At 40.6% G+C, this 19,110-nt stretch overlaps 1 protein-coding gene across 4 annotated transcripts in view; it reads right to left on the bottom strand.

The window, feature by feature from the left end:
• The window catches only part of OXR1 (oxidation resistance 1), a 567,726-nt gene extending 551,512 nt beyond the window's left edge, over positions 1–16,214 (bottom strand). Inside the window, exon 1 of one of the 4 annotated variants that reach the window (XM_074201035.1) lies at positions 14,676–16,214. The gene's annotated coding sequence lies outside the window, so the exon portion shown is untranslated. The remainder of the gene's footprint in view (positions 1–14,675) is intronic. The other 3 variants (XM_074201036.1, XM_074201037.1, XM_074201039.1) reach the window with 3 other exon arrangements.
• Positions 16,215–19,110: the final 2,896 nt, after the last annotated feature.

Here is a 19,110-nt window from a genome sequence, read left to right as displayed (position 1 = left end):
AACCTCTGATTTTCATTAAGAAAGTTATAAAGTTCCATAGAAGAGGGATTCCAAATACATAGAAAGTTCTCCAAATATATCTGTTTAAAGAGGCATTGAGCTGATTGCATCATGCCCTAAAACATTCTAGGACCTCTTTAATGACATCCACAAGACCAGCAAAATGAATGTGAATGAAGACTATATTTTGTCTAGATCACAATACAGAGATAAGTAGTCAGCTTAATGAGTTAATTTGTCAATACATATATCTGGAACAAACATTGTAAAGACAGGGAAATGAACAGAGTTGACTCGGAAGAGGAGAATGGGAAAGATTTGCGTTTGGAAAATTCAAAACTTAAGCCTATCTCTTTTTAAGACAAATCTCCCAATGATGCTCTATGGTTTTAGAAGAATCAAAATAATAGGTGGATCAAAAGACATGATGGGTTGAAATACTTCTTTTTAAAATTTTATTTTCAATTTATGGAATAAAACAAGCATTTAGATAACACTACCATTAAAAAAATTGCATATGAAACTACAAATCCATTATGCATAATTTGCAATTCCTTTCAAATATATAAAAAATATCATTTAAATTTCCTTTTTTTTCCTTCTCAGTATATATTTATTATATATTATTATAATATACATACATATACATATATGTAAAAATTATCCTATCTATACTTATATTTATCAGTCTTTTCTCTGGATACTTATAGCATCTTTTTCCATATATTTTTATAATTAATTTAGCTATATATAATATTCAAAATAACTTAATCGCTCAAAGTTGTTCTTAAAACAGCAATGCTGTTACTATAAACAATGTTCTTTTGGTAGTGTTTATTTTGCTCTTCATTATTTCTTGTAAGGCCTTACATGTTTTTCTAAAATCATTGAGTTTATTATTTCTTATAGCAGAGCAGTATTCCATCACAATCCTATACCACAACTTGTACAGCCATTTCCCAATTGAGGGACATCCTTGAAATTTCTAGTTCTGTAACTATAAAAGTTATTAAACACAGTTTAGAACCTATAGGTTATTTTCTTTTTCCCTTAATTATCTTCAAAAATAGACCAAGTAGTGGTATTTGGGGGTCAAAGGATATATAGGTAGTTTAATTACTCTTTGGGCGTAATTCCAGATTGCTCTTTGACTTAATATTAAATATTTCCAATATTCCAATATTAAATATTAAATATTTCCAAGACCTTTGTGATCAAGAAGCCTGAAAGGCATCACCAAGATACCAGACCAGTCATGTGGTGAGAGTAGAGTAATAAAAGGGTCAAACTCAGTGTTACACTGTGAGACATGAACAGAAACACAGGAGTACCATGAATATACTAAGTTGAGAGTTATAGGGCAGCTAGATGGCATGGTGGATAGAGTGCTGTCCTTCAGGTCAGGAGGATGCAAGTTCGAATTCCACCTCAGACCCTTGATACTCACTAGCTGTGTGACCTTGGCCAAGTCACTTAACCCTGACTGACTCACATGACTCACATCTGGCCACTGGGCCCAGATGACACTGGAGGGGAAAGTGAGACTGGTGACTTAGCACAGTGCTCCTTCACTCAAATCCAATTTACATATATGTCATGGTCTTACCTCCCTGATGTCATGGTCTTCTTCAAGAATGAAGGATACACATCAGAGAGTCTATAGCAGTGGTGTCAAACTCATAGAAATGGATCCTGGCAGGGGAATATTTACTTAGAAAACCTCAAATTAGCATTATCTATGTTGTACTGCTTTTTTTAATTATTAATTTTGTTAAGCATTTCCTAGAACCAAGTGGTGATCACTTATGGAATTTTTTTTTTAAAGTCTGGAAAAGAATGGAAAGCATGACTGGTCTAAAATTTGTAATGGCACAAGGAACACTTGGATGAATTAGGAAAAAACTGTAGAGATATATTATCACTTCCATTTCTATTCCATTTTCCTACCCATATCCCAGGGGTTCAGAGCCTTATTTTGCCCCCTGCTCCCATGTGTTATAGCCCCCAATGTACTTAGTGCTCTACCCTCCTCCAAATCTTCATTTTTCACAGATGTTGATTTTGACTAAGGTCAGCAGTAAAACAACCTTAAAATTGAATGACTTCATAGTGAATGATTAATGCAATTAGCCTCCACAGATCATCTTACTTTCATCTTCCACCACTAATCTATCCTTCATGGCCCTACAGAATACTCTCTCTCACATTGAGATTTAGTCATAGCACACCTCTTCTCAAAAATTTTCAATGACTACCTTTTGTCTATTAAGGAAAATTCTAACTTCACACATCTATCATTCAAAGCCCTTCACGATTTGGTTTTGCATCACTTTTAAGAGACTTAATACTTCACAAGGCAATCTATGCTCTTGTTTTTGTTGCAGTTATGTGGTTATTTTCAAATTCTCTGTGAGCTCTTTTGGGATTTTCTTGGCAAAGATCGATCTAGATTGATTTGTCATTTCCTTTTTCAACTCATTTTACAGATGAGAAAACTAGTGCAATAAGGTTAAGTGACTTGTCCAGGGTCACACAGCTAGTGTCTATGCTCTAACCAAACTAAGATGCGGCCTCCATTTTTCCATCTCAACAACTTTATTCAAACTGTTTCCAATGTTTGGAATGTCCTTCCTCTTGAATTCCTATCCTTTTTTTTGCAAGACAATGGAGTTGTGACTTGTCCAAGGTCACAAAATTAGGTAATTATTATTAAGTGTCTGGGGCCACATTTGAACTCAGGTCCTCCTGACTCCAGGACAGTGCTCTATCCACTGTACCACGTAGCTACCTATTCTTTCAAGTCTCATCTTTCAAGATACGTTTCCTGATTGATCCAGTTCATAAACTTTCCCCTGGACTGTAAAGAGAACTTGTTATGCAATTTCTAATGAATTCTATGTAATAATTGTGGGGGTTTTGTATTATTACCTACTCTTCCAGACAAAAATGCCCAATAGAGCAGGTGTCACATAAACAATGTGTGAGGAAGAATGCCTAGGAGAGTACATATAATGAAGGTTATCAATGACACTTAATAATTACCTAGTTGTGTGATCGCAAGTCACTTAACCCCACACTTCCTTGGGAAAAAGAAAATTGACTTCCATATAGATTTATTTATAAAATTACTAAGATCCTCCTATAGGCTATACCCAGACCAATTCTATTTACTATTATTATACAAAGACCTTGCTCTTTAAGATATTAAATGTTTTCAATGATCCACAACACATGAAGTCTTAGATATTGCATGCTCAGTTTTGCAGTCAACAAGCTTAACAGCTTACTTGTTACAAATACGTTTGTGTGTATGAAAGAGAATATTATATATAAAAGCTAGAAGGTACCTCAAAACCCAACAACTCTAACCTTTTCATTTCACTGATGAGGAAGCTGAAGCCAAGAGAACTTAAGTTTCTTTGCCAAAGTCAGACACTAAATAGCCACAGAGGTGGGGTTAGAACATAGGCAAAAACAAATATTCTTTATCAGTCCATGTTATAGGCTATTCTCTGCACAAACACACATAATATTCACATGCATTTATATACACATAAGTATAAAATATGTGTGTGTGTATATACACATTGTTGTTCTTTGTCTTTTGTTCTCAAAGAGAAGCAATGACATCAGGAGGGTGATGTCTTGCCTTGCAGGTGAACTGGAATTAAGTGAGGCAGGGCTGTGCATTGAGTCATCAGTACCACTCTCTCTTTAGGGTCATCTGAGTCCAGTAGCAAGCCAGAGATCATGACTACAGAAAATAACCCCAGATGCATGGGGAGACCTTGGCCTTTTTAAAGTAAGGTCTTTTCCAGGTCTTAGTCTACTTAAAGCAACATCTATTCAGTAGTTAAAGGTAATTAAGAAATGAGGTAAAACATGGCCTAATATGCCAGCTCAAAAATATAAAAAATAAAAATCAAACTGGGAGGGGAAGACCCTTAGCATTTCTACAGAACAGAGCCAGAGTGATTTGGGTTTAAGGCCTGGTCAAGTTGGGTTCTTGAGAGTTTCTTTCTCTCTCTCTCTCTCTCTCTCTCTCTCTCTCTCTCTCTCTCTCTCTCTCTCACACACACACACACACACACACACACACACACGAATTTGTAAATAGTATTAGAGTTGTTTAAATATGCATCTGCACCTTGAAAAGATTCCTGGCTCCTCTACAGCAGTGTAGGAAGGAAGGAAAAGAAAATGAAGTGAAATTCTGGGAGGATTATTCCCTTTTTATAGTTGAAGAAAACAAGGCTGACAGACATCCTTGCCCAAAGGTCACAGGGTTATTAAATGGATTTGAACTCGAGTCTTCCAGACTATAAGGCCAACGCTTACTCCATCCATTACTCCTCTCAGATGTTTAGGAACCAAGATGGTCTGACTTAGTTGGATCATGCCTCTAAAGTTGGAAAAGAACCCAGAGACCATGTAATACAAATCCCTCATTGTATAAAGGAGGAAGTAGAGGACCAAAGAGAATATGGGCTTTCCTAAGCTTGTGCAAACCTTAAGCTTCCCAGTTGCAATCTGAGCCCTGGTCAACCATCTCCAAAATCATGCCTGTATCTGCTCTTCTTGCCCTGCCTTATGAGGCAAGAACTTTGCCTTCAAGCAGTCTTTATTCCAATCCCAATTTTCGTTACCACAAGGTAGTAGGTAATGATCACCTTCACAGTGGGATTAGTTTTTTCTATCATTTTGTCTGATTTTTTTCCCCTAATTTGGTAAAGATAGCCTAGGAAAGGGCAAAGTCACTGGACCAAAACACAACCATCTTGCTAAAATCATTATATTTTTCCAGCAAGTTACTTATAGATTCCTATTACCACGAAAGTTGCTATAAATGTAAAAAATATTGAGTTTTAAAATTCTTTATGTGAAACAAGAATGTGCTAACCTAATTCTAAAATCCATAAAAAAAGTCATTAAACTACTAAGATGGATGGCGAAAACAATATTGTCTTTTAGTACAGACTCTACATTATGGTAGCTAACATGACTTCTGTTAAATGTGTGATACTTGGAACATTTTGTCACAATGATCTATTAAAAGATTTGAAAACAACTCAAGGGGAAAAGAATCTTGATTAGCCTCTTAGAATTCCCTTTCCTTTTAAGTTCAATAGTTGGTATCATAGCACTAAAAAGAAATTCTATTCCTTTTACTATAGCCTCAATTATTCTCCAAGCATTTTAATAACAGTATTAACATTTTAATAATGGCAAATCATATTGTGAAGGTAATCAAGTGTTTTCTTCTAATGTCTTGCCACAGGCCAAATGAAGTTGGCAGAACTACCATTATTCCTCCCATTCTACCATCAGGGAAACTAAGGTTCTAAGAACTAAAACAATTCTTTTTCTGGGGTCCTTTTGGGGGCAGGCATCTCTGGAGAGATTTCTGGGAATCTATGAATTTGGATGGGAAATGTGGAATCTTTATGTCAGTACAATCGGTTTCCTTAAAAACATCATTGGGTAAGGATCATGCATTTCAAGTTGTCAAAGAGGTCCAGGACAAACAAAAAAGCTATCCAGTATTGTACGCCAATAGCTGACTCTTTAGAAACTTCCTAGAATGTTTATTAAGAACACTAAAGACATCGTGTTGAGCAAAATGGAGTCAGGATATGGTGAATGAAAAGGATTCCAAAGGAATATCAACTTCAAAATAGAGACAAGGGCTTAAACAAGGAAAAGACACTCAAGTCTGGAAATGACTTCTTGACTGAAAATAAAAATTTACATGATTAGTGGATAAAAATTCTTTTCTAAATTGTAAGGAAATAGTTACTTTGCAGTTTAATTAGAGTTAAGCAATGATATTAGAAATCATAAAAGGGGTGTCTAGGTGGCACAGTCGACAGAGCACCAGCACTGGAGTCAGGAGTACCCCAGTTCAAATCCAATATCAGACACTTAATAATTACCTAGCTGTGTGGCCTTCGGCAAGCCACTTAACCCCACTGCCTTGGCCCCCCCCCCCCAAAAAAAGAAAGAAATCATAATACCTGACATAAGGTAAATGATGTAAAAGCATCCTAAAACCAACAAGAAGGAATACTGCAACAGAGTTTGATCCTAAGTATGCCAGCATTTATCTATACCTAGTAAAATAGGTTGGAAGGACAGAGAGAAAAACCATATATACTTTTGGATATCAGAAAACTAGTCACTGAAAAAATAGATTCTGCTTCGATGCCGTCTCTATCATACACAAAATGAAAAATATCTCAAGGCTATTATTTTTTATTTTTCGATAAAAGTGTTGTAAACCTTCACATGCTACATATATGTGAGCATTATTTCATGCTCACTTTTGCTACTAATAGTAATTATAAACAATAATTCCCATTTTATAGAGCTTCTTGGTTTTTACAAAAAGTCTTCAAGGTAGCACTATTAATATCACAATTTTGTAGTTAAGGAAAAGAAGGCAAGCAAAAGTTAAATATCTTGCCTTGGGTAACACAGGCAGTAAGTTCTGAGGCTGGATTTGAACTCAGGTCTTCAAGACTCCAAGACAGCTAGGTGGCACGATGGATAGAGTGCCAGGTCTGAAGTGAAGGAAACTCATCCGGTTTCTCAGTTCAAATCTGACCTCAGATATTTACTAGTTTGGTGATCCTGGATAAATTACTTAAATCCCATTTGCCTCAATTTTCCTCATCTGTAAAATTAACTGCCAGAAGTAGAAGGGGAAAAGAAAGTTACCTCCACAAGTGAATAGTATCAAAGTTCAGAAAGTCAGAAGCAGAGTCAAGAGGGGAATGGAAACTGGGCCACTTGGGAAGAAAATCAACAATAGGCAAAGGGGGTCAAGGTGTTAGGGAAATATTCAAGCTTGAGAAGACCTCAGGGATAGGTGGACCCAAGATATCAGCTTCAAGTTGAGAGGCAGAGGCATGGTTTTGAAGTGAGAAAGTCAAGAATAGAACTAGGAGCATATCACAAAAGATCGCATCCAGGAGATACAGGAGGAATAGAAAGAAAGGTGGATCAGTGAACTGGTGAGATAGGATAGCAAACAGGTAAGATGGTTTATATATGATATTAAAATACCTAGATCTATATCCTTAAAAGACTAAAAAAAGGGGCAAATAATCTATTCAAAAAATTATTTTAGAAGCTTTTTGTGTTTACAAAGAATTGAAAACTGAAGGGCTATCTTTCAACTGGGGAAAGGTTGAACAAATTGTTGTATATGATTGTGATGGAATACTATTGTGCTATAAGAAATGATGAGTAATAGGATTCCAGAAAAACTTGGGAAGACATATAAAAAACTGACACAAAGTGAAGTAAGCAGAAATGTGAGGATAAGGGTAATTTGGGAGGCTTAAAGGGATCTGGAAAAAGTGTGGATACAGCTGTTGTTGGAAACATGGGACAGAATCTTCCCTGAAAGAGTGATGAACTAAAAAAAGGTCCAGGGAATTTTCTTTTTTTGCCCAAGGCCACACAGTTAGGTAATTATTAAGCGTCTGAGGCCAGATTTGAACTCAGGTACTCCTGACTCCAGGGCCAGTGCTCGAGCCACTGCACCACCTAGCGGCCCTGAATTTTCAGATCTGATTAAACCAACTAAAAGTGCCTGAAAAGACAGCCCTTGAATATTTTCCAAACCTCTTATCTCAAAATCCCAAAAAACCTGACCATCAGGTACTCTCACCTAAACTTGGAATCTTGTACTGACTCATTTGAAAAAGAAATCGTTCAATTGAAAGGTCAAGAATTTTATTTGTTGCACACATGATTGGAGTTTGGCATTTTCTAAATAGTCTTAATAAGTGAGAAACGGTTTATTGTTAAAACTACATCTGCTAATGAAATACATCTATTGCCATTTCTGACACCTTGATACTAATTCCAAATCCCTGAATTAAATGTAGAGAGAGAAGAATAGACAGCATGGTTAGGATGCAATTATCTTTGCCCTTCTCAGAAATAAAATAAAATAAAATAAATTTTTTAAAAAGAAAGAAAATAAAATAAAGACCCTTCCAAGATAACAGAGAGGTTGAAGTTTTGAGATCTTTTGAACTTAGGAGCTTGGGGCTGTCCAGCCCCTCCTCCTTCCCCAGCTGCAAGTTGGGGTGCAGGGGTTGGAACAAGTCCAAGATGGGAACAGAGAAGAGTCAATATTTCCCAGATGATTTGTGACGAAGTCAGACCTCTGAGTGGTCACTACATTTCTAATCTGGGCAAGCTAGGGAGACTCAGTCACAAAACAAAACAAATAAACAAAAATTTTCTGAACAAGGAATTAAAGCATTTGCTCCATCCTGTTAAGAGCTACAGAGATTATTATCCCCCCTCATTTTCTTTTCTCCCTTCTTTCTGGTACTCTTCCATTGAAATTTTTTTTAATTTTTATTTATTTAAGGCAGTACGATTAAGTGACTTGCCCAAGGTCACACAGGCAATTAAGTGTCTGAGGCCAAATTTGAACTCAGGTCCTCCTGACTCCAGGACCATAGCACTATCCACTGTGCCACCTAGGGGTCCCTCAATGAAGTTTTAATCCTTGTGCTAAATCCATGGTTTGAATGAACGTAGTATTTTGGTGAAAGCAGATTTTCAGTCTGGTTTTAGAATACAAGTTATTCAAGAAAGCTCACAACTGTAAAGTTATTATAATTCTATAGTTCATCACTGCATGAATTTAGACACATGATATATATCTGGATTCCAAACATTAGTTAGTGTTTTGAATAGTAATTAAATTTCTTTTCCTTTCCATGAGTGTAGCATAAAGCCTTATACACAGCAGTCTAATTGTCTAAGGTCTCATCATTATTCCAATTATATACAGTAGTATGTCATTGTAGTAGGATCATTTAACTGCAAGGAAAAAAAGACAACAGAGATATGAATAATACAACTTAACAACCACTTATTAAGAATAGACTCTGCAGATAGAAATGTCCTCTGTGCTAGAAGGGATTAAAAAGTTTAGTTAAAACATTGTTTTTGCCTTTGCAGAACTTATAAACTAGTAAGAAGAAATACATACCCACATACACACACACACACACACACACACATGCACACATACACAAATACAAAAGAACATATAAGTTAAGGGGAAAATAAAACTATCTCTATTTGCAGATCACAGTATAGTGTAAATTATTGAGATGAGTAAAAGTTACAGCAAATCTGTAGGATGATATATGTTAAGTCCACAACAATCATCGATAGTTTTATACAGTACTAAAAAAAGCCAAGAAGAAAAATAAGATAAATTTAATCCAAATAGTTACAAGTGGAAGTTAACTTACTTATAAATACCACTATAAAATACTCAATAGTATTTTTAAAAAAAGCCTGTAGTTGAGTTGTGCTGATAAAATAAAAATGACAAAAACTGATTTCCAGACTTAATGCTATTACTGAATGGCTATAATTTAGAAGTAGGTAAGATAATAAAATAGATTTGGAGGAGCACAGGTCTAAAATCTCAAGTAAAATAATAAAGAAACTATAAATAGATATCATTGCCAGACTTTATATTATAAAAAAAATTCATTAAATTTATTTGGCTCTGGTTTATAAAAAACACATTAGGAGTGGATGGATAAATAAGACAAGTTTGATAATCAAGAAACAGAAGGCAATTAGAGCAAGGGTCCTGGGTTAAAAACAAATAGATATTAATATATTATGGTGAAGAATAAATAAATTCTTTATGAATAAAGAAAGAAAAAGACAGATATGAGAGTCTTGTAGAATCAAGAGGACTTAGTAAATAATTGGATATGAGAGGAGAAAGAGAAAGCAGAGCCAAAGATAACTCTAAAGTCTGGAACAAAGTAGACTAACTGAATAGTGATGGCAATAATAACTGTAACAAAACTAAAAACTGAAGAAAAATATTAGTAAAAGTATAAGCTCAGTTTAGATTTAAGCTCTCAGCAGGCTGTAACAGTGGACAGATCCAGAAGGTAATCTGAAATTGTTTCAGAGATGTCACATATTAATACCTTGCCGAAGATTATTTTGTCTCCCCTTAGAAGCAGAAAGGAGTTGAAAAAAACAGAAGAGTTAAATAAAGCATCACATTTTAACTAGCATTATTGTTACTGAGGCAAAGGAACAACCAGAATTAAAATGCTTGATTATTAGAAAGAAAAAGATATGATCATTTGCCAAGCATCTCAGAGAAGTGATTCTTTTCCTAGGAATGGTTTGGCTTAAGGGACCTTTGAGGCACAGCTCTATTTTATATGATTCATAATTTTTAAGAGTGTCAATAAAGATACCACTTCATGGAGGAGTCACAAGATACTTGCTCATAAGTCCACAGAGGAAGCAGAAACATCGCCATAGTCACTTCAATCTCTCTGGACCTGTTTCCTATCAGTCAAACTTAAGGTGATTTCTTCCTAGGTTAGAGAAGTATGTAATAACAATCTAAACGGGCACGGTCCTGGTAAGCTGGGTTACACAGTAGATAAAACACCAGGGCTGGAGGCAGGAAGACCTAATTTAAAACTGGCTTTAGACATTTACTAACTATGTGACCCTGGGCAAGTCACTTAACCCTGCTTGCCCCCATTTCTTTGACTGTAAAATGAACTGAAGGAAAGGGAAAATCAGTACAGTATCTTTGACAAGAAAACACAAAGAGTCTGACACAATTGACATGACTAAACGGGAAGAAACAACTAAATGTAGTTAGGAGTTAGAAAATCTGGCTCCCGGTCCCTCCTTTTCTTCTTCCTTGAACTGACTCTTTGGGCTTCAATTTCCTCATCTATAAAACAGATCTTTAATCTTTTTCTTATAAAGTGCTTAGAGCTCTCTGCAAAGAGGTGGCATAAGAATAGTACAGAGATCTTATTACATGCTGAACTTATTCTATTGTCCTTTCTTTCCAGTGAATTCATTGCTGTGCTATAGGCTAGTAAGGCTTGTTTCCAATATGTGTTGTGCTGTCAAATTAAAATGGAAACAAAGCACATGAAAATTACTCAGCATCTTTAACATTCTTCTGCAGACTTCTAGAAATACTCTCTAATTTTGTAGGATTTTATGGGGAATCTAATAAGTATTTATGTTTTTAATGTTCTCTAACATTTTCCTTGATTCCATCCAACCTTTCACTGTATAAAACATTTATTTATGTTGCCTTTCACCTCTGAGAATAAATGCAACATAATCTTTCTGTCTTGTAAAACAGAACTACTTAATAAGAGCATTCATGCTTTTTTCTCTGCTGTACAGATTAACAAAGCAAAATACAATAATTATGTCCTTCTCTAAAATCTCAAACTTCAGACTGTTTTTGAGTACCTGTGAAAAATGTCCAACATTTTGTCATTTTGCCAGGCGATATGCATTTATTAAGCACTTACTATATACTGTGAAAATCACCCTCAATCTCTCAAAACATTTCTTACACTACTAGTTAATTATAGAGGCACTGCCTTCTGCCCCAAATATAAAACCTTTTATTGTTAAGTGCCATGGCAACAAGGACATAGGGCCAAGCATATGATTTGATTTGTCTCTGTATCTCTGAAAAAGTCCCATTTCAATACTTCAGTTGTATGGATTCTGGGTTCTCAAAAGCTTCTTCAAAGGAGAGCAAACATTGGCAGGTGTTGATATTCAAGTACTGGTAAGTGCATCAGAACACTTAAAATATGTTTAGTACCAGCTAAAGAAGAAGGCAGCATTCCCAGAACCAGCCTAGGTAAAGAGATAGAGGGTCATTATTAGTAAGCTGGTTCCATAGTAATGAGTTCATTTTGCTGTAGCAATCTATAAAATAAAGAAAAAGACAAAATGGTTCATGGTGTTCTGTGGCCCTTAGCGGCTTCTCTAGTGGCAGAGTGACATAGAAGAAGGAAGACTAGAGGGTGTTACAAATCACAGTTTTGAGGCCACCTATGAATATTAAATCACATTACAATCATAAGATCCTTCACCCTAGATAAACAAGTCGATACACAATAATAAATGAATCATATCAATCTTGATATTCTTGCTATGAATGAAGTCGGAAGACAATTAAATGAAAGAATTGTTTGTAGGTCACCTTAAAGGAGGCCATTTAAGAAGATGTTTTTATTGTTTATGCCAAGGCAAAAAGAAACAGCTTTCTGAAGATAATTGCAGCTTCTGTGCCAAAATAAGTTGCAGAGGATGAAGAAATATAAAATGTTTACGTGATGAACACTTTATGAACCCCTCCGAGTTAAATCCAAATTTAAAAAAAAAGAGAGACTTCAGGTTGCTAAATTTAATATTCAATTACTGCAATGGAAAGGAAGGCAAAAATAGAACACAGAAGAAAACATTGGAAAATAGGGCTAAAAAAAATAGAAGTCAAAGTCTTGTTACTTCACAGAAGCCTCATGTCCATTTATCATAAATATTTTCTTTCAGAATCGTCAACTTGTACAGGCTCATGGTTAGCATTGAGTAATAACACAAAAGAAAATAGATGAAATTTTAATATACAAGAAAGACTAGTTACTGATATGAGAGCCATTTCTGAATCAACTGCCACTGACTTGTAAAACAAGGTAAAAACCAATATTTAACTAGAAAAATTAAAAGCTACTGAGGGCATTTAGATAGTTCCAATATGAGCTATTTATAAACATGATAGTAATGCTAAAAAGAAGAATTAATACTTAAATAAAAGAACAGAAATTGCCACAGAATACCACTTTTCCTAAGGAAGCTTAGGAGAAATCAATCACTACAACAAAGATACCAAAACTTCACTTAGAAAATACTTAATCTTCTTGCCAAGTAGAGAAAAGATGGCAGCTATGGGTAATAGTAGTTTAGAATATAAACTAATTTGGGAAAATATTACAAAGGAAGATGGGGGAAGAAAATGGGCAATATAGTCTCAAAATGTAAAAATCTGTATCTGGAAAAATAAGATTATAGAGAAATTCAATTAAGGCTGATCATCCTGAGAATGGTTTAAGATAGAACTGTACAAAAATTAACATACACTTGAAATATAAAAAAGTGACCCAGATTTTTATAATAATGTTTTCTTAATAAATAAGAGTAGACCCATCACATTTAGATTGTAACATGATGGTCCCGGATGTGTTTTATGAAGAAGAAATAGTATTGTGAAGAAAATAGAAAGAGCAGCTGAACCAGATTAAGTATGCACAAATCTGTTTTGTGTTAGATGTAAAACAACTGTCAAGGAGTTGAAGGATCAATTCTCAAGGTACACGTGAAAACTGAGAGAGTAACAAAAGTATAAAAAAAAATGTGGTTTAAAAATAGCCATAAGTTATGAGTTAAAAAATCGATAACTTCTTAATTTCTCCAACTATTAAAAAAAAAAGATCTGTATAAAAATAATTGTATCTATATTGTCAGTATCCTTGGTATAGGAATGTGAAGGGAAGAGGCAGGTTATTCATAGATGTATTCTATAAAAGATAACATCTTTACAATAATATGATTTACTGAAAGGTATAGAGAATATATGATCCCACAGTGCTTATTCCTTGATGACTAAAAAAGAATATACGACTTGATAGCTCCAACTTCCAAAATTTATCTTCCATTCATATGCTCAGAGCATATGAGCAAGGTTCCTTGAAAACCCATAACAAGAGCTGTGACTTTCTGCTGATTAATATTAAATGAAGTTAAGATATAAGAGAGAAACATGCTCATCCAATTTGTCTGCTATTCTCACGGAAGGCATCCAGCTATGAGTTCAAAGGGAAGAAGGGTCCTTTCAGATGTCTCTGACAGCAATGTTAGGGGGATTGGGTCAAGCCCTGGAACTCAGCAGGTACTCATAAATGAAATCCATGATTATTCAAAATATTTTGAACTACTCACAAAGTGCAAACCTAGAGGATGAAGCTTCTTATTTATGAAATTATATTTGCAGCCCACATTACAAACACTGTGAAAGCATGAGCAACTGGGCCTTGAGGGAAGAATGAGAGCAGGTGGCTGAATTGCATTTCGAGGCTTTCAATGACCCCCAACTTTCCACTAGAAAAGGCCCATCCTTTATGGTTCTGAGTTTCTGAAAAATTAAAATTGCCCTTCAAGAGGGCAATGAAGAGATACATAGTGAGCATAAAAAAACCCCAACACAATGAGAACTGAAGATCAGAAGCAGTGCCAAAGGCAAAAGATTTTAGGAAAGAAGGTGAGCCAATCATCTGGAACATGTGTTGAGTAACAAATGGGATGCCCACATGCTCCGCTGATATCCCAGCAATGTTAGAAGATTGTGAGGAAGGGCATTAGGACAACAGGAGAATTCACTATGAAGGATTTAAAGCATGGAGTTGAACCTTAAAGATCATAAAAGGTGGGATCTGGGATATGGGACAGGGAGTTTGGTCCGTATGTATAGTTCAGACTGTATGTAGAAGGAGGAAATATGAAACACATGGCTGGGTAGCCATAAGCAATTTATTTTGGCTAGAATGTAAAGCTAACATTAGTATCATAGATTCAAAAAACAGATGATTCAATCCCTTCAATTTACAGATAAGGCAACTGAAGGCAGACAAGTTGAAGTCTTACCCTGGGTCACACAGAAAGCATCACTCATGTGCAAAAAGAACAGACACACCAAAACACATAAGACAGATTCACAAAGAAATACTGGATTGTAATATTACTTTCAAAAAACAAAAGTTATAGGAGCTACCTACCTACCACTGCCCCAGCAACAAATGAAAGTTCCAAAGACTTTGAAGAAACATCAAGACCTTAAGAAAGAACATTAAAATAAATAGCAATGAGTCATTCAAGTGAAATATTTCCAACATCAGGTCTTCTCTTAAAAATAGGGAAAAATTCTGTGAGCTGGGAAATAACCTATTAGGATTTAATATCAATTAAATTTGCAATTGTGCATTTTACAAGTTTGTTTTCTCAATTAAGCAAATCACAAATAAAAATTTTTAAAAAGTTTTAGGTTACTAAATTTTGGTTCCATTTGATTTGTTGCTGCTGTTTTTTTAACTGTAGGGAGGAAGAGAGATCTGATTGCTGGCTACAAATAATGAAATTCATCTATTAATTATGGTCTTATAAAGTTGTCTAGGTTATTGAGAAGTTAAATGACTTGTCCAAGACCACATAGTCATATATATTACATTTGGAACTAGAACCCAAGGTTCCCTGATTCCATGGTCAGCCCTCTATTAAGCTGAGTTGCCTCTCACTTTTATCTGATACAAGCATTCATTTCATATGTCATCCTGAAGCCTAAAACAGGAGGAGACATAGATGTATAGTTTTTGTTGTTGCTATTATTTTTTGAAAAATCTGGGAGCAGTGGGAGTAAAAACAGGCACAAAAATTGAAATCAGAGTTTCTTCAATGATACCAAATCAGATTCTTAAAAGAAAAAAAGGAATGTGCCATTTAGCTTCACCTTGAAAAAAATACCGCAATACATGCCACAGTATCCTTGATAAATGGTTAAAAAAGAACTGCACTTTCTATGATGAGTGTGCTATCTCAGAGTTAAGCCATTCTGTTTTCAAAGGGTCTAAAGATTCTTCCCTGAGTCTCCATGTATCCCCATGCAACTTTTCAACTATACCTTGTTCCGCCTCTCTGAAGCTTCGCATGTTTTGAGACTGCCACCATATGTATCCCTGCTAAACATAAACCAGTCTTCAAATGATCTGATCTTCAAGTCTTCCATCAGCTTGCAAACATTCTTCTTCAAAGGTAGAGTCCAGAAGGGAACACTCTAGCTAATACCTAATACACTATATAGTAGAAATACTACTCACACCACATTTCAATGATGAGCTTTCTTACAGCACGCTTCCTTGAATTCTGGAGGAAGGTCACTAGCCATCTGGAAGAGCTTTACTAGGTATAAAAGCTTCTAAGTGAAAATTATTGTGCCAAATTTGGGGATTCTTTGGGAGGGGGGAGGTAAAGAAGAGAAACAGAAGGCCTTGGCACCGAAAGAATAGAGCCAAATCTAACAGGATCGGTGTAGGGCACTGCCCTTGTGTCAGCACATCTAATACCTGTATGTAGGTACCATAGGTGTGATGGTCCCTCCGTCTAGCCTGGGAAGGTCTGGGGGACGAGCCCTGGAAGCCTGGTCTTTAAAGCACCGTCACGTCAAGGCTGCCGGGCCGCTCGGAGGAGCAGGAAGGTTGTGGGGAAGACCAGACAGCGGCCGTTTCCTAATTCAAACGCCCAAGTGGGATGCACGAGCCGCTTCCAGGCGTGGGCAGCCGGGGAGGCGGGGGCCGCGGGGCCCATGGCCCGGACGGTCCGAGGCCCGCCTCGCCAACACCCGAGTCCCACCTCCGCCACGCGCGGGCCCACAACTCGAGGGGCCCCGCGCCCAGCCGGCCTGGAGCTGGAAACCGGGGACCACGCTGCCGCACGCAGGCACGGACACACGGACACACGGACACACTGACACGCACACACACACACAGACACACACACACACAGACACACAGAGACACACACACATACAGACAGACACACACACACACAGACAGACAGACACAGAGACACAGACACACACACACACACACACACACACACACACACACACACACACCCCTCCGCGGCTGGGGGGTCCAGGGAGGGGGTGACAGACCACCTTTACAAACGGGCACACGGACACCTCCTTCACAGGCAGGGAGCGAGCCTGAGCGCGCCGCGGATGCGGGGCGAGCGCGGCTCGAGCCCGGCCAAGCGGCTCCGGGCACCCCGGAGCGGGAGCACCGAGGCTGGGCTCAACAAGCGCCGGCCCGGCGCGGGGGGCGGGGTCTGCCCGCTCGCCGGCAGCCGGCCGGGCCCCCTCCCCTGCACTCCCTGTTCCCACTCGGGGCCCCGCGGGGTCCCGGCTCTCCCGCCCGGGCGCCCTGGGCAGCCGCGCCCGGCCCCGGGCTCCCCCCGCAGCGCTGCCCCGCGCACCTGTCCCAGCCTGGCACCGGCCCGGGGCGGACCTCCCCCCGCGCCGCTGCCGCTGCCGCTGCCCCTGCCCCGGCTCCGTCCAGACGCCCCCGTCCTGGACCACCCTGCCCGGCTGCCCGGCCCCTCGGCCCCCTCGGCGCCCCGGCCCGGCCACACCGGCCCCCGCGCCCGGAGGAAGTGTCAGGGGCGCGGGGGGCGGCACCGGCCCCCGGCCCGCCAGCCGCGCCGCCTCTGCCGCAAAGCCGGCCCCGCGCCCGCCACCCGGCCACCTGGGAAACTTACTTGCGGGTCGGCGGCGGCGGCGGCGGCGGCGGGAGGGAGGCGGTGGCGGCGGCAGCGGCGGGAGGGAGGCGGTGGCGGCGGCGGCGGCGGCGGCGGCGCCCCTCTCGGCCGGCTGAGGCGGAGCGCGGCGCGCTGCCTGCGCTCCTTCAGGCCCCTGCCCCGTGAATGGGCTCAGCCTGACGCAGCCCGCTCCGCCCCCGCCGCGGAGACCGCCGAGCGCGTCCACACATGCTCAGTGCTCAGACCGGCCCCGTGCGGGCGCTACCAACAGCCGCCGGGAGGGGGGGCGCCGGCGCAGCGGCCCGGGGGCGCGGGGGGGAGTGCCGGGCCGGACGCGGCGCGGCCCGCGGGGGGAGGGGGAGGGCGCCCGGGGCGGCTAAAAATAGCTCCTGCGGAAAGCGCGGCCGGGCGGCCGAGGACGCGGCGGGGGCGGGGCCGGCCGGGGGCGGGGCCTCCTGGGAGCGGGGCCGGCCGGGGGCGGGGCCGGCGAGGACGCGGCGGGGGCGGGGCCAGGCGGGGGCGGGGCGGGGCTGGCGAGGACGCGGCGGGGGCGGGGCCGGCCGGGGGCGGGGCCACCTGGGAGAGGGGCCGGCCGGAGGCGGGGCCGGCCGGGGGCGGGGCCGCCGAGCCCGGACACCTGGGCCCCCGCCGGAAAACTCCCTCCACGAAGCCCCCGCCAGACCGGGCCCCGGGCCGCAGCCCGGGAAGCCCCATCCTCGTCTGGCGGGGAACGCGGGGCAGCCGGCGGGCCGGGCCGGGAGCTCCGCCCGACCCCACGCTCCCCCTGCGCGCCTCGGCTCCGCCGCCCGAGTCCCGGGGGAAACTGGCGAGCCGGCGGCGGGGAGGCGCGGGCCGGGGCGGCCGGGCCGGGGCGGCGGGAGCTGGCGGAGAAGCAGGGCCGGGGGACCGGGGGCGGCCAGAAGCCGGGTCTGGATGCGGATCCGGAGCCGGGGATCCGCACGGAACTACCTGGTCAACTCGCGCGCGCGCACGCACGCAGATGCACATATACAAGAGCAAAACACACGTCCACACCTGCATGGACCAGGCTTCTGGTGTCTCTGAGTGACTGACCTGTCCATGAAGCACACGCAAAAACACACATACAAGTCACACACAAAAACACACGTACAGTCTGGATGGGCCATGTTTTTGATGTCTCCGGGTGACTGATCTGTCAATGAAGTCACACACTGAAACACACATGTACACACCTGGATGGACCAGGCTTCCGATGTCTCTGGGTAACTGAACTATAAATGAAGTCACACACCAGGGGCTGCTAGGTGACACAGGCACAGCCAGGTGGTGCAGTGAATAGAGCACCGGCCCTGGAGTTAGGAGGATCTGAGTTCAAATGCAACCTCTGGCATTTATTAATTACCCAGCTGAGTAGCCTCGGGCAAGCCACTTAAGCCTATTGCCTAGCCAAAAAAAAAAATTACTAAATTACATAACATATCAAAACAGAGGTACACAATTAGATATACAGTTCTTCTTAGGTCTCTGGATAACTGATTTGCAAATGAAGTCTTCTGTTTTTCCTCTCCTTTTCCATCTCCTCTTTTTTCCTTCCTTCTTTTACCACATAGGCTTCAAAAATAGAAACAAGGATTATTGAATGGAGTGGTCAACAGTTTGAATCCACCATTGCAACCTATTTGGGGGAAGATCACTGGTTTGCGAATCATACTGTTTCTTGCTTAAATTACTCCTTCTTGAAGACCCCTGAACCTGAATAGTCACTCTAACTACATCAATACAAAAACAAAAGTCAATCTGGGAAACCTCTTTCTCTATTCCTGAAAGGCAGCTGCAGAATTGCAAAGGGGAAGAAGACCTGGGTTTGAGTGATAGGCATGTGATTCAATCTTTCTGAACCTCAGTTTTCTTATCTGTAAA

This window comes from Macrotis lagotis, chromosome X (genome assembly GCF_037893015.1).
Source record: "Macrotis lagotis isolate mMagLag1 chromosome X, bilby.v1.9.chrom.fasta, whole genome shotgun sequence".
In the NCBI taxonomy this organism is placed as follows: Eukaryota; Metazoa; Chordata; class Mammalia; order Peramelemorphia; family Peramelidae; genus Macrotis; species Macrotis lagotis.
Note: the sequence above shows the minus strand (reverse complement) of the source record. Positions and strands in the feature narration are given on the sequence as shown.